A 23,760-nucleotide genomic window follows, 5' to 3' on the forward strand; every position below is an offset into this window, starting at 1 on the left:
CCACATGGCTAGCTTATGCCCTGAAATAATTACACGAAAACTGTATTCCTTTAAACACTGCCTGGCCCATTAGTTCCAGCCTCTTATTGGCTAATTTTTACATCTCGATTAACCCATTTTTAATAATCTGTGTAGCATCACAAGGTGGCTTACCAGGAAAGATCTTAATCTGCGTCTGTCTGAAGAGGGAAAATCATGGCGACTGTTTGACTCAGCTTCTTTCTCTCAGCATTTTGTTCTGTCTACTCCGCCTACCTAATTTTCTGTCCATTAAAGGGCCAAGGCAGTTTCTTTATTTAACCAATAAAATCAACACACAACAAAAGACTCCCACATCATTGAATAAAGGTGCTTGACTCCAATACTGAGAAGTTGATTTTAACACAAGGGATCCTAAAAAATTGTCACCTGACCTTCAGATATGCACACAATATCAGTTACAATGCAACATGCTGACTTCAGGGGGTGATGGGAAAACGCAAGTTAACTTTTGATAGTTATGTGAATATCTTTATCAAGAAGCAGTTTGGTTTGAAAAGATCCAGCTCTAGTCAGTGATGCCATCGGTCTTTATTATCACTGTGGGAAATTCATGACAATGTGCTGAGGGTAGATTGAGTGACACACGAGCCATTCCTTCTATAGACTGCACATAGCTCCATTCACTTAAGGGATCTACCTGCCTCTGCCTCCCAAGTGTTGGGATTAAAGGAGTGCACCACCACAACCTGGCTATACTGCAACAAATATCTTTCATATCTTTTACATATTCAATTTCCCAGAAATACCCATATTTATTTTTATTATATATGAAATACACTATATATAATTATGATTTGCTGGCACTTGGTATTTTTTTCTTCTATGTTACATTAACCTGCATTATCTGACTGCTAACTAGCTTCTCTGTTTTCCCTCCTCTCATCTACACATAAGTTCACATAACCCTCTTTGATAATATACCGACACTCATGCCATCTAATATACTGAAGTCAGAAAGTGACATCATTTCTACTTCCAGAGGCATGATTGTAATAAAGCCAAATAAAAAAGCATACCAGCACATTATTGCATTCTGTTGTGGTAGAGTACTTAGCATTCATTAGAAGGAAAGTTAAATTTGTTGTAGAGAGGACTGTTTAGTCTCAAGGTAACTTGTGGGAGCACTCTGAAATAATGTAGCATCCTGAACTCATCTTAACAGTGAGATTTTATTCTTCGTTTTCATGTCTGTAATCCCCTTGAGTATTTCTTGTCTTCTCCTTGGGAATGAAGAGTCTCTATTCTCACCTCCTGTGTCTTGTGGTATGGCCAAGAGAACTGTATGATAACACATTGCAAAAGAAGAAATGGTGGTGAAGAGATGAGAATTTCTGAAAGCCCAGAAGGGCAGCTTTCCTTTATAGTTCAGTTGCAACTGTTTTCTCTGTGATTTTTATTTGTTAATTAATTGCCTTGTTAGATTATTTAAAAACAGAGTATTGCTATTAATGAACAATTCCCAAAGTTTAATTATAAAACATAATGAGTAATAAATTGTCTTCCAAACACAAAGAGATTTGGACTAGTGGACAAAACACATGGTAAACATCAGGATAGACTGATAAATGACAGATAATGAGGACATAGAAAAACACTGGAATAGCAGAGAATTTATTACATGGGCTGAGTTAGACCACGCAAATGTAGGCAAAGGCTGCTTGTTTGTTTCCCTGCTGCCCAGACCCGAAATATCAAATAGAAACTGTATATATTATGGCATCAGATGGAAGAATAGACCACGGACATACACTTGGTCTTTAGTGTAAACACGGACCACTATATCAACACACTCTACCATAGTAAGACTACAGACCCAGGCATGGTCTTTGATGGCATCAGAATTTCAGATATCACCTTGACCAATGGCAACAACAGAGCCGGTAAACATTAGCATAGCTTCAAGCTTCTGCATAGATGTCTGAGGATATCCAATCTAAACAGCAGACTCTTCCTGATCTCAGGCCTCAGTCGTTGCCCAGAGCTAGGGTGATCTCACAGCCTAGTAGCTTGTTCAGGAGCTGAGTCTGTATCTGCTCAAGTTCCAGGCTGCTGCACAGCGTACTGTCCTCTCCGTTGGAGCACAGCATCATCCTCAGTGGACCTCAGCCCACTCTCATGTTTGTCACTGCTGTCATGTCTCCAGTTTGATGTCTTTCCACAGTGTACCCGTCACTCTGTTCCCTTATGGCTCCCATTTCTCCATCACCTGTTCCCTCCTATTACCTCTGGTGGGGTGGGATGAGGTTTTTTTTTTAATTATTATTATTTTTTAATTAAAATTTCCGCCTCCTTCCCGTTTCCCATTTCCCTCCCCATCCTCCCACATATTGCCCCCTCCCCCCACTCCCCTCCCCCTATCACCACTCCTCTTCTCCTCCCCCCACTCCATTCCCCCTCCCTCTCAGTACTGAATAGCAGTCCAAATTCCCTGGGAGGGCACTGTGTGATTGTCTGGGTGATGATCTTCAACAGTTGTCCAATACCAAGAACTTAAGGGCTTGGTGTGGATCCATGGGGGAGGCCTTGCCTCTTGTGTTCAAAGCCTTGTGTTCATTTCTCAGCATCTTGGCATCACTACCATCATCATTAGTAGCAGTCAGGCCAGGCCCGGTTCTTCCTCCACATTTTTTGAGAATTAAAATATAGCATCCACTGATACAATCATAGACAACTGATGAAAGTTTAGAGATGATTAAATTAACTATACAAAAATGACACAAGTCTCTTAGTGTTAAAAGTAAAATTATACTTTTAATACATTTATAAGATTTTTTGATAAGAATCTTAACTTAAAATTCATTGCATTTTTTCACAATACTATCTGTCCCTCAAGCTATTTTAAACTTTGTAATTTGTAAAATTTGAAATAGAAAAAGACAGGTTTTGATTATTGCTAAAGGCACATATATTTTCACATAATACTAAACAGAAGAATATTATATATTCCAATCATGAAAGTATCAGACTCGGGAAAAATCGCACATTATTTGAGTAGATTATCTATGAATCCTAAGAGAAGTACTGAATATTAAAAGAAACAGGAAATGTAAATGAGAAAATTAAAGCTTCCTTTTGGGGAGAAGATGAGACCAGAGGGATCACGCATAGGTAAGGACATAAAACCAGAATTAAGATGACATCAGAGGCATCACACATGAATAAGGAAATACAACGAAATAAAGATGATACCAGAAGGGCCATTCATGAACAAACACATACAACCAGAATTAACATGAAACTGGAGGGATTACTCATGGGCAAGGATATATAACCAGAATTAAGATGAGACCAGAGGGGTCACGCATGGGTAAGAACATACAATCAGACTTTGAACTCTCCTGCTTTCTAGCCAATGACTTATGACTAAGACAAAGTCAAACTTGTTAATCATGGTTGCTTATTTTCACAGCAATCATAATGCCATGGGTTTCCAAATAGGATAAAAAGAGGACCTGGAAATAATTACATTACTAGAAATTTGGGAGATTTGGTTAAATAAAAATAGAGTCACATGTATTCTCAGTGTACCAAAATGATTCCAATGGAGAAATGGGTTCAGTTAAAACTACATTCGTAATAACAAGCACGTATTTGGAAATGTGTCAGGATTTAAGACAGTGTCTCAAAGAAAACAGAGATTATGTCAGTCAGAAGATGGTACCTGAGAAGGTCAGGAAAAGCTCCTCAATAGTTACTATTTGACCAGATACTTTCAAGAATTCAAATGGGTCTAAATAAAGATGATCAAATTTGCAGATTTCAGTTAGTGTCTCACAGTTGGGCAGAAAATAAGATATTAAACCATGCTAAGACAATTTTACAGAGTGTTCTATAAAAACAGTACAGTGCTTCTCATTTCTCTTAATAGGGGTAAAATGGGTTCATTAGCATAGCTTTTCTTTGTTATCTAATTATTTCCTTATAAAGAAGACAAGCATCAAAACAACAATAATGTCCCAAAGGAAAAAGGTTGGAAATATAGCAATGCTGAAATATATCTTATGTATATTTCTGAAATTATATAGTTAAGAGTGTTTCATGTTAAAATAGCAAATGCAATGAAATTTTCATTGTTATCTGATGAGTGTAGATCTGGAGAAATGTGTGGGTTTTAACTGACTCAAAAGCTCATCTGTGGAAAAGTTTTCAGTAAAGAAAATTCTTTTAAAAAGAATGATGGCCTCTAGCCAAAATGATGCACATAATAATAAAGTGTCCCAAGGACAAATGATTCTTGAAAAAAATGTAAAGACTGAGGTAAACATCTACCATATCCCTTCGCTATGCTCCCCAGTTTCTGCAGAAACATCTCAGACACATGTTTGCAGGGTTAGTGGGCATCTGTCAGGGTTGTCCATCTGCTATGTAGAAGAACGGGACTTCTCGGAAGCAGGAATGTAGAGAAGAGGAACCTTTGGTAACACATGGTAATGTAACTCACAAAGGGGGCCAGAAATAGTTATATTTTCACGATCATTTTGAAATTCAGTTATTAGTGATTTTTTAATTTAAATAGTATGTCAAACTAGGGGGAAACAATTATAAAGTACAGTACTAGATATATGATACAAGAGAGACAAGGATGGCTGAACACATTAAAACAGGGATATGAGATACATGAAAAACAAATGGAGAAAGGCAGATGAAAGCCCCATCTCTTCACAATTTACAGGAAACATACAGGAAATTGTTAGGATAGAATTTTATGAATGATTTGAGTTTTTTGGTGTGAGGAGACACAGGAAGTGTGCATTCAAATCAGTTTCAAGTAATAAAATGATGGCAAAGATTAACACCAGTCTTTCAGCGACTCTTATAAAGACAGAGCACTCCTCAGCATATTCGCTGTGGGGACTACAGAGACTGTAGTTCTCTAGTTGCCTTGTAGCCACAAGCCAAAAAACAGACTATATCTACAGACTGAAATGTATTTTGAAAATCAATACATACAAATGATAACAGGATGACACATCATGACCATGAGAGTTTTATCCTAGAAATGCTAAGATAGTTTACCACACAGAAGTGACTGTCTCACAAATGTACTGTCTTTAAAAAGTCACCTGTACCAGCTGAGTTATCTCATCAGTCCTTAATATAAATATGTAACAGCTTGTTCAAATGAGAAATAGGCCTTCCTGGCATCGAGGATGCTTGTGTCTTATTCTTTTTGTCTAATTCAAATTAACAACACAACTGGATTGAGCAGACTTTTGTGTAGTGTGTGAGAATCTAGAAGGGATGAAATAACTTCAATGAATGCCTTTCCATAAACTTCACTTAACACTTGCATAATTTTTATTTAATATCTAGTTTCCCTCATACTTAAAGTACCAAGACCCCTAGAGCTGGGTTTCATTGATCACCACCTATGTGTAACTCTGTAGAGTGGCTTGTACTTTATTTACTGTTCTTTTTAAATTGATTTTATTGAGCTCTACATTTTTCTCTGCTCCCCTCCCTTCCTTCTTTATCTTCCTCTTTTTTTTTTTTTTTTTTTTGCTTTTTCGAGACAGGGTTTCTCTGTGGTTTGGGGGCCTGTCCTGGAACTAGCTCTTGTAGACCAGGCTGGTCTCGAACTCACAGAGATCCGCCTGCCTCTGCCTCCCAAGTGCTAGGATTAAAGGCGTGCGCCACCACCGCCCGGCTTCTTTATCTTCCTCTTAAACCCTCTCCCATGGTCCCCATGGTCCCAATTTACTCAGGAGATTTTATCTTTCTCTATTTTTCATGTAAACTAGATCCATGTAGTCTCTCTTAGGGTCATCTTTGTTGTCTAGGATCTCTGGGATTATGAATTATAGGCTGGGTCTCTTTGTTTTATATATAAAAGCCACTTATGAGTGAGTACACATGGTGTTTGTCTTTCTGGGTCTTCACTCAATATATTGTTTTCTAGATCCATTCATTTGCCTGCATATTTCAAGGTGTCATTATTTTTTTCTTCTGTGTAGTACTCCAATGTGTATATGTACTATTTTTATAATATTCTTCAGTCAAGGGACATTTAGGTTGTTTTGAGGTTCTGGCTATGACAACAATGCTGCTATGAACATCGTTGAGCATATACCCCTGTGGTACAATTGAGCATCCTTTGGGTAAATACCCAAAAGTAGTATTGCCGGAAAATTATTTGGTAATTTTCTGAGAAATCACCATATTGATATTTAAGGCTATACCAGTTTGCATTCCCACCAGCAATGAAGGAGTATTCCCTTTTACCCACAACCTCTCCAGCATAAGCTGTCATCAGTGTTTTTGATTTTGGCCATTATTACAGGTGTAAGATGGAATCTTAGAGTTGTTTTGATTTGCATTTCTCTGATGACTAAGGGTGTTGAGCATTTCCTTAAGAGTCTTTCAGCCATTTTAGATTCCCCTGTTGAGAATTCTCTGTTTAGGTCTGTACTTTATTCTTTATTGGATTATGTGTTCTTTTGATGAACAATTTCTTGAATTCTTTGTATATTTTGGAGATCAGTACTCTATCTGATATGGGTTTGGTGAAGTTCTGTGGTCTGCCATTTGTCTTGTTGACCATGTCCTTTGCTTTATAGAAGCTTCTCAGTTTCAGAAAGTCACATTTATTATTTGTTTTTCTCAGTGTCTATGCTACTTTGGGTATATTTAGGAAGTGGTCTCCTGTGCCAATGTGTTCAAGTGTATTTCCAAATTTCTCTTTTATGAGGTACAGTGTGGATGCTTTTATGTTGAGGTCTTTGTTCCATTTGGACTTGAGTTTTATGCATGGTGATAGATATGGACCTACTTTTATTCTTCTACATGTTGATATCCACTTATGCCAGCATCATTTGTTAAGGATGCACATTGTATATTTTTAGCTTCTTTGTCAAAAATCAGGTATTCAAAGGTGTGTGGATCAATACTCAGATCTTCGATTCAATTCCATTGGTCAGCATCACTGTTTTTCTTTTTTCTAATAACATGCTGTTTTCAGTACTGTAGCTCTGTAATAGAGTTTGAAATCAGGGATGGTGATTCCTCCAGAAGTTCCTTTATTGTATAGGATTGTTTTGGCTATCCTAGGTTTTTGCTTTTCCATATGAAGTTAAGTACCGTTCATTCAGGGGTCTATGAAGAATTTTGCTAGGATTTTGATGGGCATTGCATTGAATCTGTAGATTGCTTTTGGTAAGATTGCCATTTTTTTCTATGTTAATTCTATCTACCCAAGAGCATGAGAGATCTTTTCATTTTCTTGGTCCTTCTTCGACTTCTTTCTTCAAGGATTTAAAATTCTTGTCATATAGATCTTCCACTTGCTTGGTTAGAGTGCTCTGAGATATTTTATGCAATTTGTCTCTATTGTGAATGTTTCTCTGGTTTGTTTCTAAGCCCATGTATCATCTGAGTAAAAGGGGATATTAGGGTTTTTTTTTAGTTAATCTTGTATCCTGCTACATTACTGAAAGTGTTTATGAGTTGTAGAAGTTCCTTGGTAGAATTTTTGGGGACACTTTTGTAAACTATCATATCATCAGAAAACAGTGAGAGTTTGACTTCTTCTCCAATTTGTATCCCATTTATCTCCTTTTATGTCATACTGCTGTAGCTAGAAACTCAAGTGCTATATTGAATAAATATGGAGAGAGTGGACAACCTAGTCTTGCTCCTGATATCAGAGGGATTGCTGATATGATCATGTGGTTTTTATTTTTCAGTTTATTTATATGGTGGATTACATTGACAGATTTTCGTATTCATATGTCAAACCATTCCTACATCTGTGGGACGAAGCTGTCTTGATCATGGTGGATGATTTTTCTGATGTGTTCTTCAATTCCATTTGCTAATATTTTTGGCATCAATGTTCATGAGTGAGATTGGTCTGTAATTCTCTTTCTTAGTAATGTTTTTATGTGGTTTGGGTATCATGTAATTGTAGCCTCATAAAAGAAGTCTGGCAATGTTCCTTCTGTTTCTATTATGTGGAACAATTTGAGGAGTACTGGTATTAGTTTTTCTTTGAAAATCTTGTAGAATTCTGAGATAAAACCATCTGGTCCTGGAGTATTTTTGGGGGGAGACTTTTGATGACTGTTTCTATTTCTTTAGCATTTGTACGTCTATTTAGATTACTTATCTGGTCTTAATTAAATTTTGGTAAATGATATTTATCCAGAAAGTTCTCTATTTCCTTTAAGTTTCCCAATTTTGTGGATACATGATTTTAAAGTATTGATTTCTCTGGATTTTTTCCATATCTGTTATTATTTCCCCTTTTCATTTCTGATTTTGTTAATTTGAATATTCTCTCTCTGCTTTTTGGTTAGTTTGGATAAAGGTTTATCTATTTTGTTGATTTTCTCTAGAACCAACATGTTTTCCCATTGATTCTTAGTAATTCTTTTTGTTTATATATTGTTGGTTTCAGCTCTCATTTTGATTACTTTCTGATGCCTAGTTCTCCTGGGTAAAAATTTCTTATATTTGTTTACATATGAGGGTGCCCTTGTAGTTGGGGAGTAAACGTTCAGTATTGAAATTTCCTCATGATTGATTTTTTTTCCTGCAACTAATGTAAAATGTCCTTCTTTGTCTCTTTTGATTGATTTTAGTTTGAAATCTATTTTGTTAGATATTAGGATAGTTAAACCAGCTTGTTTGTTAGGTCCATTTGATTGGAAAATTTTTATGCAATCCTCTACTCTGAGGTGATGTCAGTCTTTGAGGTTGAGATGGGTTTCTTGTATGCAGCAGAAGGTTCTGTTTTCATATCAATCTGCTAGCCTGTGTGTCTTTATAGGTGACTTGAGTCAATTTATATTAAGGGATATTAATGACCAGTGATTACTATCTCCTGTTATTTTAGTTTTTGTTGTTGGTTCTAGAGGGAGCTGCGGGCCTGCTTTTCGTCCTGTCCGGTTCCTGCACGGCTAGCTTTACACCAGAAATAATTACATGGAAACTGTATTCTTTTAAACACTGCCTGGCCCATTTCTATTCATGTATGTAGCACCTTGAGGTGCACTTAACAGGAAGATTCTAGCCTACGTCCATCCTGGGTCAGAGTTTCATCGCGTCTGCTCTGGAGCACACTGGCATGGCATCTGCCCCAGAGAGGAGAGGAGTTGCCCTGCATCTGAGCTCACTTCCTCTTCCTCCCAGCATTCTATTCTGTTTACTCCACCCACCTAAAGGCTGGCCAATCAAATGGGCCAAGGCAGTTTCTTTATTAGCCAATGACCTTCCTCCATCAGTTGGTGATGTTATTTTGTGTGTTTTCTCCTTCTTTGGGATTTGTGGGTGTGAGATCATCTATTGTCTGTGTTTTTGTGGATATAGCCAACTTCCTTTGTTTGGAGTTTTACTTCTAGTATTTTGTGTAGGGCTGGGTTTATGGCTAGGTGTTGGTTAAATCTGATTCTGTCATGGAATATCATGTTTTGTCCTTCTATGGTGATTAAAAATTTTGCTGGGTATAGTAGTCTATGGTCTCTTAATGTCTGCAAAACACTTGACAAGGTCCTTCTGAATTTCATTGTTTCTATTGAGAAGTCAGGTTTCATTCTGCCTTTATATGTTTCTTTGTCTTTTTCCTTTGTAGCTCTTAATATTCTTTCTTTATTCTGTATGTGTAGTGTTTTGATTATTATGAATCAAGGGGACTTTTTATGATTCAATCTATCTGGTGTTCTATAAGCTTCTTATATCTTCATGGCATATCTTTCTTTAGGTTGGGAAAGTTTTCTTTTATGATTTTGTTAAATATATTTCTGTGTTTTTTAAGAAGGACTTCTTCTATACCTGTTATTCTTAGGTTTGGTCTTCTCATGGTGTCGCATATTTCCTGGATATTTTCTGTTAAGCTCTTTTGAGATTTAATGTTTTCTTTGACCAATGAGTCTATTTCCTCTATTGTATCTTAGTGCTTGAGATTCTCTCTTCCATCTCTTGTATTCTGCTGTTTATGCTTACATTTATGGTTCCTAAATGTTTTCTTATGATTTCTGCTTTTATAATTCCCTTGGCTTGTGTTTTCTTTATTGTCTCTTGTCAGTTTTCAAGACTTGAATAGTTTCTTTGATATGTTTGATTTCTTCTTCATGGTTTTCTTTAAGGGATTTGTGATGTCTTCCAATATTTTGTTTGTCTTTTTCTCCATTTCTCTGAGACTACTTTTTATTTCTTCTTCAAGGTCCTGAAACATTTTCCTAAAGTTATTTTTTAGGTCATTTTCTCCTGCTTCATCTATATTTGGTTGTGTAAGTCATAATGTTGTAGGACCACTAGTTTTTACTGGTGTTGTGTTGCTCTGTGTGGTGTTGAATGTGTTCTTACCTTGTCTACCCATCTTTTCCTTTTATTGGTGTAATTGGGGCTGTCTATGACTCTGGTGATCAATTCTCCAGGTGCCAGTGGATCCATGCCTCTGATGGTTGTTCCTCGTGGTGCAATCAGTGCACACTTTCTCTAAATAAAGGCAGTATAGTCTTCAACATCAGCATATATGTAAGCACAGGATGATGTAATATTGTACTGCTATTGCTGCTGTGTTCATTAGTGAAATAACTGATTGAACTGCATGGTGATGGAAGATATTCAAGATGCTTAAGGCTAAAACACTTTCAAAATGCCATATAAACCTTTGTTTTGACAATGAGGAAAATTTCCATACTGTATTATTTCAAAAGGTATTACTCAAAAAATAAAATTTTTAATACTTTTCAAAACCACAAAAGAAGCAGCCTTCATTGCCTTGCGAAAGGAAAGGGTCTTGACTCAAGACTGCAATCAGTAGCCTAACATGGCAGTATTTCTTCTCTCTCTTATGAAAAGATGGCTTTTACTGCTGCAAAGGTACAGGATGTCTAGTGAAGTCCTTCTTAACATGAAGTCCTCAGATTTTCTTCAAATAAGCCTTTATTGTGAGGTCCAAATGAAACAAGAACGTTAAATGTGAACATTATTATTGACTAAAAATTATGGCATGATTTACTAATTCATGCAAGATATTGTTTGGTGCAAAACTTGTATAAGACAAGACATACGTGGTCAAAGGAGGTAACTATGAAAATAAATATATAAATAAATATAAAGCAGAGAGCAGAAGAAATAACCACAACAGGACATAGAGTTCTTTCTATCTATGCTGCTTTAGCTTCCTTCATTTCTTATATTTGTAGTTTTATTGTCTAAGTGTCTATGTGATATGCCTGCATGTGTCTATTAATGTTAGGTTGTGTGTGTGTGTGTTTGTGTGTGGGGGGGAGCTTGTGAGTATATTTCTCTGCATATACATCAATACCCAAGATTGACACTGAAGTGTGTTTTGTGTTCAATATCCATCTTCCACACTGAGGCAGACTACATTTCATTTGAACTCAGAGTTCACTGACTGTAATAGTCTAGATAGCCAGTTTGTATGAAGCATCCCCGTTTCTTGCTCTCAAGGATATCATAGAGTTATGGATGAGCCTTGATACCCACTCATCATTTATATGGGTGCTGGCTTCAAGTCCTGCATAAATAAACACCTTAGGTATTTTGTTATTATTATTATTTTTTTTCCTGATATGAAAAAAAGTGCTGTTATATCCCACTCCTTTAATGAGACACCATGTGATGAAGGTTTAGGTTAAGGCTGCCAAGGCATTTTCTTCTTGGAGGAAGATATTGCCTTCAGTCCAGGAAGTTAGCAGAATGTAAAATCACTCATGATTGCTGTTCTTCTGCTTCATTCTGCTTCAGTTAATCCAGCATGCTGCACTGAGAATTTCCTGTCACGCAGGGCCTCCTGGAACATTTGTAATGGTAAATGAGGTATAGACTAAGGATTTTCTACAATGTGCACATAAAGTAGTTTGTGTTGCACAAAAATTGTTTGGGCTCATTAACTTAAAATGAAATGACCTGTATTAGTTTATTTTACAAACTCACTTTTATTTCGGCTAAACCATCACTCTTTCCACTCCAAACCCAGTTGAAGAAAGGCAGATCATTTCCATTGATAAAGATGATTAGATTCTGAATTACTGCAGAATTGCACTAGATAATATTACTGGTCTTAATGTAGGAAAACTAGATTAAAACTATTCATTTCCAGATTATTCTATCTGTATCTGTACAGTTAATTTATTAATAAAAACAAAGCAAATAATTATAGCTTCTCTTTTTGCAATGATTTCTAAATGGGCTTTAAAGTTTCCAATAACTTCTATTTCATAATTATAGAGGAAACCAAGTTATATTAATTTCTTTGTCAAGTAATCATATGTGAGACCACAGAACTGCAGCCAAGCATTTGTTGCCGACAGAATAGAATGTGAAAAACTTGGGGTTAGAGACATAGTTCAGCAGTTCAGTGCATGGACCTCTCTGGAAAAAGACCCGTGTTCTATTCCTAGGACTTATTCCACTCAGCTCACAACCACCTTCAACTCTAGCTCCAGAAGATCCAACTCCCTCTTCTAGACTCGGCAGGCACTGCACCACACACACCCACACAGGCACATAGGCAAGATATTCCTAAAGGGGCAGCAGTGGTACTTTTATCTCAGGAGAAACAAACAGCCATTCAAATTAACTATTCTGTCAATGGAGTAGGGGGGAGTTAATGCCACGCACTATAAACATAGACAATTACCTGTTCCTGGTAAGATCTGGCAACCTAGAGGAGAATGCACTTCTGCCATTTTCTAAGTCATAATCATCTCCAATTGCATTGTAAATACTTATTCTTGCATTTAAAGGTAATTATCAAAATTTGCTTCCTTTTTGTAGCAGACATAGATCAGTACAGAAAAGCATAATTAGTCAAAATGCAGAGATCCATTGAAGGTGGGGTGTTTGTCAGAAATTAGTATATGAACCCTACAATTAAGGCTTAGAGAATATGGTGGAAGAAGGGTCAGGAAGAGTTAAAATTCAGATAACTAGGACAATCTGCTATGAAATAGGGTCTTCTCAAGAAAAAAATAGACTGGAAGTAGAGGAGATAGGAGAAGCGGTGGATTTGTAAGGATCTGATAGAGGAGTGTGGGTGAATGTAAACAAGATACATTGTGTAAAATGATTAAACAATTAACTAATTAATAAAAATTTTGCAATCAAAAGTTTTAAATTTAGAGTGTTGGACATTCAAAATAACACCTTTTCCCTTGAATGTGTTCATGGTTGCATAGTGATTGAGGCTTAAAGCATGATAGCAGTGAAAGTGTCCCCTGCACAAGTCATGTCTGCAAATACAATTACCACAACTAAATTAAAAAATAGCAAATTATATTAGGCGAGTAAAAATGTTTGAGTATCTTAAGTAATATACAAATTACAGATGTCTTAAGAAAAAGAACATATGGATTATCCCTTGTTTTTAGATGATGTTCCAAATAATTTTCATTTTCTGTAAAATAATTCACACTTCTCCATCCTTTCTTTAACGTCTCACTACTTAACAACTACATTTCTCATCTTCTCCTTCTATTCTTAGAGGAAAATAAGACGTCAAAGAAGAGAAATGGAACAAACATATAGGATGATGTGATAGTTAATTTTGAAAAGGTAACAAAAGCAATCCATGCAAAACTTATAAAGCTATGTGGATGGTCAGAATACATTCAATTATACAGTTAAGGTGTATGAGTGTGAAATTAAAATATGTTTTCCATTGAGAGTGCAGTGCACTGCACTGTTATTAGACATATTAAAATATCATTTTAATACTCTGTCACTGTCATAAAAATGTTTTTATTCTTGTTTTTGTTTATATTAACAAAATATTATTGTTTATATTAACAAGTTACCTTCAACTTCTGGAGGATTTTGGTAGTTAAAACATAAATATCTTTCCACAGCTTTGACAAATTTTCTAGGGTCTACATACATTGGTTTTCACTTCAAAACAGAATACTGACATGTGAGCTTTGATATTCTTTCTCTAGGAAAAACTCTAAGAACCATCCCTGACGGAGAGTGCTCAGACACCAAACTGTAGGCAATCTTGTCTTTCCAAGCAAGAGAAGACATTGTTCTCAGTAGAAGTACTGATAATTGAAAAGTAGTTTTTATGTTTCAATTTCAAATTTGAAGCCACACATGGTTGAAGACAGGGACTAGGAGGACAAAGAAAATTGAATTACACACACATCTTTTACCAAAGAAGAAAACGAAGAACTCAGTGTACTCCTGTTGCTAAATCCACAGCCCTATGTGGTTTCACAGAAGAATAAAAACATTATTAAGTTATGCAACTTGAACATTGCCTGAAACATCTAAGTAAACAGAATAGGAAAATGTTTTATGTTCTTTACTTAGCAAAGGCTGCTTGCATATTAACAAGACATAACAAAACCAGAGTTAAAAAATGAATAGAAATAAAAATATCCACACAGAAAACATTTTGTCTGATACAAAATATATTTAATGCAAGATAAAGTTAGGAGCTACATTCATTTCTAGGTAAATAAATTTGTTATTCTTTTAAGACCTCTTTTAAAATATGCTCTAAAGTAGGTTTTTATTTTTATTTTTTGAGATTATAACATAGTTATAATATTTTTCCTTTCCCTTTCCTCCCTTTAATCCCATTCGTTTAATGTCACACTCCTTCTGGCTCTTTCTCAAATTCACGGCTTCTGGTCTTTTTGTTTAACCTGTGTTGCTCACACAGTGGGATGGTTTGAAAGAAAATGACAGTATTAACAAGTGTGGCCTTTTTGGAGGAAATATGTCACTGTGAAGGTGGTCTTTGAGGGTCTGTTTTCTCAAGCTTTCCTCAGTATGACCATCAGAAGACTTCCTCTTGCCTTTAAGAAGCAGGACCCTTGACTACGTCTCCAGTAGCACATCTTCCTGTATCTCCCATGTTCCTAGCCATGATGATAATGGACTGAACTTCCGAAGCTCTACACCATCACCTCAATGAAACGTTTTCTTTGTTTACTTTGTAAGAGTTCCTGTAGTCATGGTGTCTCTTCACAGCAATAGAAACCTGACTAAGAAACAACACACATACACACACACACACACACACACACACACACACACACGCACGAATTTCAGGCTCATCACTAAGTACAGACAGAGAACACAGCTTATCTAAATGCAAAGAACAAAGAGTATGTGTTGCTCATTTCCTCCTGCTTATCCAATAGCAACATAATCCGTGCACCTGAAGCTGAGAACTTCTGAGAACTTGATAGAAGTGGAAATAGAACGGTTGTAAGAGCCAGACAAACATGACATTTGCTGATGTCGTGATTCCTTGACTGTCAGGGACACTCTGCATTATAATCAATAAGGCTGCCCAAGGACAAGTTGAACAACGATGGCACCAACAGACAGGCTAACATGAAAGAGGAACGTGCATGGGGTCTCAGTCCTACACAAAGAACTATAGGTAACTGAATGTTGAGAGTGGGAAAAATAGTGTTCCCCAGGGAAAAGCCCCCAATTGGTTATCTTTCTGGGAACTTCTGTTCACATATTAGAGTAATGCCATGATTCGTGTAATTTATTGTAGATTTGTAAGAATAATTGAAAGTAATAAAGTTTATAAATGCAAATCATGATATTGATGTGAACTTCCCACATGGTTGCTTAAAAGGAATTAAATAAAATTAAATAGTTAATTCTGTTTACTCTCAAGCACAAAATCAAGACAAGGCTAAATTCATAATTACCAAAATGCCCTAGCAAAATATAAAGTCAGGAAAGGTAGCAACCACTTTTTAATATGTCCAGGGATATGTGTGTATAAATAAAATGTATAATCATGCTTATTAAGAAAATTTCAGAGCTACAATTAAACCTTGATTTCATCACTGCTCTAACCATTCCTATTACCAGGACTAGGAATTGAATGTATGGCTTCACTGATGTTAGGAAGCATCATATTAGTAAATGTCAACAGGACATAACTCATTATGGGTTTCTTGTGAAATCCCCGGGTAAAGGAATGATGCTTAGTTTTGAAGTAATGTGGTAGGAGGGATGACTTAAGCATATGTGTGGTTTCATTTGTGTGACAAATGATAACAGCAAGCTACAGAAGAATTTGGATATTTTTGTATTTGTGGAGAAGATAAGTTTAAGGTCAAATTTAGCATGGCAGACATGTAGTCACCCAGGCAGAAATGTGCAGACTCATACTGTTTGAAATCATCCAAATTCAAATTGAATCTGGACAAAGTTTACTTTTTCTTATACAGCATGATTACATTTGGGTTTATTCTTCTTGTACATTTATTACATATCCCTTGCTTTAAAAAAAAGAAATATGTCATTTTTCCCACTGAGTAGTACTCTAATGTATAAATGTGCCACATTTTCTTTATCCATTTTATGGTTGAGGGGCATCTACATTGTTTCCAGGTTCTGGCCATATAAATAATGCTGCAATGAATTTAATGTAAAATTCTTGTAGTGTGATTCAGCATCTTTTGGGTGTATGCCCAAGAGTGGCATTGCTGGGTCTTGAGGTATCTTGATTGCCAATTTTCTGAGAAACCTCCATACTGATTTCCAAAGTGGTTGTACAAGTTTACATTCCCACAAGCAATGGAGGAATGTTCTCCTGACTCCATATCCTTTCCATCATAAGGAATTATTGGTGTTTTTGATCTTAGCCATTCTGACTGGTGTAAGATGGAATGTCAGAGTTGTGTTGATTTGCATTTCCCTGGTGGCTAAGGATGTTGAATATTTCCTTAACTGTCTTTGATCTTTTGAGATTCTTCTGTTGAGAATTCTCTACTTAGTTCTATACCCTATTTTTAATTGGGTTATTTGAAATTTTGATGTCTAATTTCTTCAGTTCTTTATATATTTTGGGGACCAGTCTTCTGTGTGATGTGGTGTTGGTGAAGATCTTTTCCCAATTAGTAGGCTACCTTTTTGTCTTATTGACTGTGTCCATTACTTTACAGAGATTCTTAGTTTCAGGAGATCTCATTTATTTACTGTTGCTCTCAGTGTCTGTACTACTGTGGGTATATTTGGGAAGTGGTCTCTTGTGCTTATATATTGAAGGCTACTTCTCACTTTCTCTTCTATCAGGTTCAGTGTGATCAGATTCTACCTGTTCAAGAACATGGAAAATCTTGCCATTTTCTGGTATATTCTTTAGTTGCTTTCTTCAAGGACTCAAAGTTATTGTTGAACAGGTCTTTTACTGTTTTGATTAGTGTTACCCCAAGATATTTTATGTTATTTGTAGCTATTATGAAGGGTGATGCTTCTCTGATTTCTTTCTCAGCCTCTTTATCATCTGTGTAAAGGAAGGCTACTGATTTTCTTGAGTTGATGTTGTATCCTGACACATTACTGAAGGTATTTAACAGCTTTAGAAGTTCCCTAGTAGATTTTTTAGGGTCACTTATGTATATTATTATATTATCTGCAAATAATTCAATAATGAAAGTTAGAGTTCTTCCTTTCCAATTTGAAAATCCTTGATCTCCTTTTGTGGTCTTATTGATCTAGCCAGAACTTCAAGAACTATATTAAATAGATATGGAGAGAGTGAACAACCTTTTCTTGTTTCTGATTTTAGTGGGATCACTTTGAGTTTCTCTCCATTTAATTTGATGTTGGATGTTGACTTGCTGTATATTGTTTTTATCATGTTTAGGTATGTTCCTTGTATCCCTGATCTCTCCAAGACCTTTATCATGAAAGGCTATTGGATTTAGTCAAATGCTTTTTACAGCATCTAAGGAGATGATCATATTTTTCAGTTTATTTATATGATGGATTACATTGATATATTTTTGTATGGTAAACCAGCCCTGCATCTCTGGGATGAATTCAACTTGATCATGGTGGATAATCTTTTGATGTGTTCTTAGATTTGGTTTGTCAGTATTTCATTGGTATTTTTGCATCAATGTTCACTAGGGAGATTGTTCTATAATTCTCTTTCTTGCTTGGCTCTTTGTGTGGTTTTGGCATCGGGGTAACTGTAGCCTCATAAAAGTGTTTGACAATGTTTCTTCTGTTTCTTGTGGAACATTTTGAGGAGTATAGGTATGACCTCCTCTTTGAAGTTCTGGTAGAATTCTGCACTGAAACCATGGGGTCTTGGGCTTTTTTTGGTTGAGAGGCTTTTGATGACAACATCTATTTCCATGCAGGTTATACATCTATTTAAATTGTCCTCTTGGTCTTGATTTAATTTTGGTATGTGGTACCTATCCAGAAAATTGTCCATTTATTTTACATTTTCCAATTTTGTAGAGTACAGGTTTTTGTAGTATGACATAATAATTCTTTGGATTTCCTTAGTGTCTGTTGTTATGTCCCTCTTTTCATTTCTGATTTTGTTAACTTGGATGTTCTCTGCCTTTTGATTAGTTTGGATTAGAGTTTATATATCTTATTGATTTTCTCAAAGAACCAGCTCTTTGTTTCATGTGTGTTTTTTTGTATTGTTTTCTTTGTTTCTATTTTATTGATTTCAGCCATTATTTTGATTATTTCTTGTCTTCTACTCCTCCTGGGTGACTCTTCTTCTTTTTGCTCTTTCCTCTTAAGTCACCAGTGTGAGCTTTCTTAGCCATTCTGACAGGTATAAGATAGTATCTCAGAGTCATTTTGATTTGCATTTCCCTGATAACTAAGAATGTTGAATATGTCTTTAAATGTATTTTGGGCCATTTGAGATTTTTCTGCTGAGAATTCCTGTTTAGATCTGCAACACATTTTTTACTTGGATTATTTGGTATTTTGATGTCTAGTTTCTCCAATTCTTTATGTGTTTTGGAGATTAGCCCTCTGTCTGATGTGGAGCTGGTGAAGATTTTTACCATTCTGTAGTCTGCTCTGCTGTCTTATTGACAGTGTCATTTGCCTCATAAAAGATTTTCAGTTTCAGAAGGTCCCACTTATTAATAGTTGACCTCAGTGTCTGTGCTACTGGTGTTAAATTCAGAAAGTAGTCTCAAGTGCCAATGCCTTGAAGGCATCATCCCACTGTCTCTTCTATTAGGTTCAATGTATCTGGATTTATTTTGAGGTCTGTTCCACATGGACTAGAGTTTTTGAAGGGTGATAGATATGAATCTATTTGCATTCTTCTGTATGACTGCATATAGTTACGCCTCACCGTTGGTTGAAGATGTTATCTTTTTTCCACTGTATAATTTTGACTTGTTTGTCAAAAACCTGATGTTCATAGATGTGTGAATTTATGTCAGGGTCATTGGTTTGTATTTATTGACTCAAATATTTGTTTATATGCCAATACCAAGCTGTTTACAAAATTATAGCTATATAGTAGAGCTTGAAGTCAGGGGTGGTAATACTTCTAAGTGTTTCTTTATTGTGCTTGATTGTTTTAGCTATCCTGTTTTTGTTTGTTTGTTTGTTTGTCTTTCCATATAAAGTTGAGTATTGTTCTTCTGAGGTCTGTAAAGAATTGTATTGTGAGGGGAGTGCAATGAATCTGTAGATTGCATTTGGTTAGAAAGCCATTTTTACTATATTAATCCTATGTATCCAAGAACGTGGAATATATTTTTATTTTTATTTATTTATTTATTTATTTATTTATTTATTTATTTATTTTTGGGAGGAGGAGGTTTAATGATGAACTTCATTTTATTTTACTTAAACAATTCTTTTTGGTTCTTTTTATTGTTTATTTATTTATTAAAGATTTCTGCCTTCTCCCCGCCACCACCTCCCATTTCCCTCCCCCTCCCCCATCAAGTCCCCTTCCCTCATCATTCCTAAGAGTAATCAGTGTTCCCTGCCCTGTGGGAAGTCCAAGGACCACCCACCTCCATCCAGGTCTAGTAAGGTGAGCATCCAAACTGCCTAGGCTCCCACAAAACCAGTACGTGCAGTAGGATCAAAAACCCATTGCCATTGTTCTTGAATTCTCAGTAGTCCTCATTGTCCATTATGTTCAGCAAGTCCGGTTTTATCCCATGCTTTTTCAGACCCAGGCCAGCTGGCCTTGGTGAGTTCCTGATAGAACATCCCCATTGTCTCAGTGTGTGGGTGCACCCCTCGCGGTCCTAAGTTCCTTGCTCGTGCTCTGTCTCCTGCTCATGATTTGGACCTTGAGATTTCAGTCCAGTGCTCCAATGTGGGTCTTTGTCTCTGTCTCCTTTCATCACCTAAATGTTTTTCTTTGGGTTCACCTTCTTAATTAGCTTCTCTAGGACCACGCATAATAGGCTCAACGTCCCCTATTCATGGCTAGAAACCAAATATGAGTGAGTACATCCCATGTTCCTCTTTTTGGATCTGGTTCACCTCACTCAAAATATATTTTTATTTTCTGAAATCTTCTTCAATATCTTTGTTCAATGGCTTAAATTTCTTGCCATACACACCTTTCACTTGTTTGGTTACAGTTACCCCAAGATATATTATCTGTAGTTATCCTAAAGTGTGTTCTGTCTCTGATTTCTTTCTCATCCCATTCATCATTTGTATATAGGAGGGCTACCGATTTTTTTTTTTAAGTTTAATCTTGTATCTTGTCTCATTCCTGAAAGTATTTATCAGTTGTAGGAGTTCCCTGGTATAATTTTGGGTTTACTTATGTATACTATTATATCATTTGCAAATACTAAATTTTGACTTCTTCCTTTCCAATTTGTATTCGTTTTATCTCCTTTTGTTATCTTCCTGCTCTAGCTAGAACTTTCAGTATCACATTGAATAGGTATAGAAACAGTGGACAGCTGTCTCTTGTTCCTGATTTTAGTGTAATCACTTTGAGTTTCTCTCTGTTTAATTTGATGTTGGCTTTTGGCCTTTTGTATAATGCTTTTATTATGTTTATGTATGTTACTTGTATCCTTGATCTCTCCAAGACCTTTATCATGAAAGGGTATTGGATTTTGTGCAAGGCTTTTTCAGCATCTGATGAAATGATCATGTGTGTTATTTTCTTTCTTTCAGTTTGTCTATGTGGTAGATTACATTTGACAGAAAATGATATGTTGAACCATCCCTGCATTCCTGGGATGATGCTTACTTGATCACGGTGATTGATTTTTTATGTGCTCTTAAAATCGCTGGCCAGTATGTTACTATTTTTGCAGCAGTGTTCATGAGGGAGATTGGTCTGCAATTCTCTTTCTTAGTTTTGTCTTTTGTGTGGTTTTGGTATTATTGTAACTTTATTCTCACAAAAAGAATTTGAGAATGTTGCTGTTTCTATTGAATGGACATGGAACAATTTGAGTAGTCTTGGTGTTAGTTCTTTGAAATTCTGGTAGAATTTAGTGCCAAAACCATCTTGCCCTGGGCTTCTTTTGTTCTGGAGACTTTTCGTGGCTGCTTCTATTTCTTTAGGGCTTATAGGTCTATTTTTTTTTTACATTTTTATTTTTTATTTTATTTATTTATTTTTTATTAATTAATTTATTTAATTATTAAAGATTTCTGCTTCTTCCCCGCCACCACCTCCCATTCCCTCCCCCTCCCCCAATCAAGTCTTCCTTCCTCCTCAGCCCAAAGAGCAAGCAGGTTTCTCTGCCCTGTGGGAGGTCCAAGGACCCCCACCTCCATCCAGGTCTATTAAGGTGAGCATCCAAACTACCTGGGCTCCCACAAAGCCATTACGTGCAATAGGATCAAGAACCCATTGCCATTGTTCTTCAGTTCTCAGTAGTCCTCATTGTCCATTATGTTCAGCGAGACCAGTTTTGTCCCATGCTTTTTCAGACCCCGGCCAGCTGGCCTTGGTGAGTTCCCGATAGAACATCCCCATTGCCTCAGTGTGTGGGTGCACCCCTTGCAGTCCTGAGTTCCTTGCTCATGCTCACTCTCCTTCTGCTCCTCCTTTGGATCGTGAGACTTCAGTCCAGTGCTCCAATGTTGGTCTCTGTCTCTGTCTTCTTTCATCGCCTGATGAAGGTCTATTTAAATTGTTTATCTGGTCTTGATTTAATTTTGGTATATGGTACCTATAAAGAAATTCGTCAATTTCTTTTAAATTTTCCAACTTCGTTGAGTATAGGTTTTCAAAATATGACCTAATGTTTCTCTGATTTTCTCAGTGTGTGTTGTTATGTCTCCCTTTCATTTTTGATTTTATTAATTTGGATATTCTCTCTTTGTCTTTGGTTATTTTAAATAAGAGTTTGTCTACCTTGTTGATTTTCTCAAAGAACCAGTTCTTTGTTTCATTGATTCTTTTTATTGTTCTCTATGTTTTTATTTTGTTAATTTTAGTCCTCAGTTATTTCCTTCTGTATATTCCTTGATGAGTCTGCTTATTTTTATTCTAGAGATTTCAGGTGTTGTTAAGCTGCTAGTGTGAGATTTCTCCAAATTCTTTATGTAGGCATTTATTGCTATGAACATTCCTCTTAGCACTGCTTTCATAGTGTCTCATAAGTTTGAGTATATTGTACATTCATTTTCACTGAAATCAAGAAAGTCGGTAATTTATTTCTTATTTCTTCTTTTACCCAGTGGTAATTAAGTTGAGCCTTGTTCTGTTTCCCTGAGTTTATAGGCTTTCTGTATTTATATTGTTGTTGAATTCTAACTTTAACCCATGGTGATCCGACAAGATATAGGGGGTTATTCCATTTTTTGTATCTGTTGAAATTTGATTTGTTATTGAGTATGTGGTCAGTTTTAGAGAAGGTTCCATGAGGTGCTGAGAATAAGCTATATTCTTTTGTATTGGGTAAAATGTTCTGTAGTTGTCTGTTAAGTTCCTTTGAGTCTTAACTTCTCTTCTCTCTTTGGTTTTTGTCTGCCTGACCTGTCTTTTGGTCAGAGTGGAGTGTTGAAGTATGACACTATTAATATATAGGGTTTCACGAGTGATTTAAGCTTTAGTAATGCCCTTTGTATTTGGGGCATAAAGGTTCAGAATTGGACTTCATCTCCTGGATTTTTGTATTATGCACTTCTCGAATCTGTTTTGATTAATTTTAGTTTGAATCTAGTTGTTTTGGATATTAGAATAGCTGTACTGGCTTGCTTCTTTGGTTCATTTTATTGGAAAATCTTTACTTTGAAGTAATGCTTGTCTTTGAAGTTGAGGTATGCTTCATGTATGCAGCAGAAGGAAGGATTCTGTTTTTTTTTTTTTAACCATTTATCTTGTGTCTTTTTATAGGTCAACCGAGTTCATTGATATTAGCAGGTATTAATGACCAGTGATTGTTAATTCCTATTACTTTTAGTTTTGTTGTTTTTGGTGGTAGTGTGTGTGTGTATATTTCCCTTCTTTGGACTTTGTTGTTGTGAAATTATCTATTGTTTGTGTTTTCATGAGTATAGCTAGCTTCCTTCATTTGGAGGATTTTTTGTAGTACTTTCTGTAGAGCTGAAATTGTGGATATGTATTTTTTAATATAGTTTCGTCACAGAATACCTTGTTTTTTCTGTCTATTGTGATTGAAAGTTTAGCTGGATATAGTATTCTGGGCTGGTATCTTTGGTCTGTCAGTGTCTGCAAAACATCCGAGATCAAAAACACCAATGACAACTTATGCTGGAGAGGTTGTGGGGTAAAGGGAACACTCCTGCATTACTGGTGGGAGTGCAAGCTGGTATAGTCCCTTTGTATGTCAGTGTGGCAATTTCTCAGAAAATTAGGACACAACCTTCCTCAAAAGCCAGTAATACTACTTTTGGGTATATATCCAAAGGATGCTCAATCGTGCCACAAGGACATGTGCTCAACTATGTTCAAAGCAGCTTTGTTTGTCATTGCCAGAACCTGGAAACAACCTAAATTCCCCTCAGCTGAAGAATGGATAAGAAAATGTGGTATATTTA

This window comes from Chionomys nivalis, chromosome 4, assembly GCF_950005125.1.
Source record: "Chionomys nivalis chromosome 4, mChiNiv1.1, whole genome shotgun sequence".
NCBI lineage: Eukaryota > Metazoa > Chordata > Mammalia > Rodentia > Cricetidae > Chionomys > Chionomys nivalis.